The sequence below is a fragment of the Macrobrachium rosenbergii genome, chromosome 56 (genome assembly GCF_040412425.1).
Source record: "Macrobrachium rosenbergii isolate ZJJX-2024 chromosome 56, ASM4041242v1, whole genome shotgun sequence".
Lineage (NCBI taxonomy): Eukaryota > Metazoa > Arthropoda > Malacostraca > Decapoda > Palaemonidae > Macrobrachium > Macrobrachium rosenbergii.
Window position 1 is genome coordinate 64,506,152 of NC_089796.1, and position 211 is coordinate 64,506,362.

Here is a 211-nt window from a genome sequence, read left to right on the forward strand (position 1 = left end):
ATCCACCCCCACCTCTTCCTCCCCCCACGTCCTCCTCACACCTTAAAACGAAGAAGGCCATTAGAACACACGATATGGTAATTCTCTAGCTCATCGGAAGGAAAAGTTTGAAATTAACGAACACCACCAATTCTTTCCGTCCAGACGCGCGCGCGCGCGCACATTCGCGCACACACACACACGCACACACACTGTTCCTTAATCCCTTGAG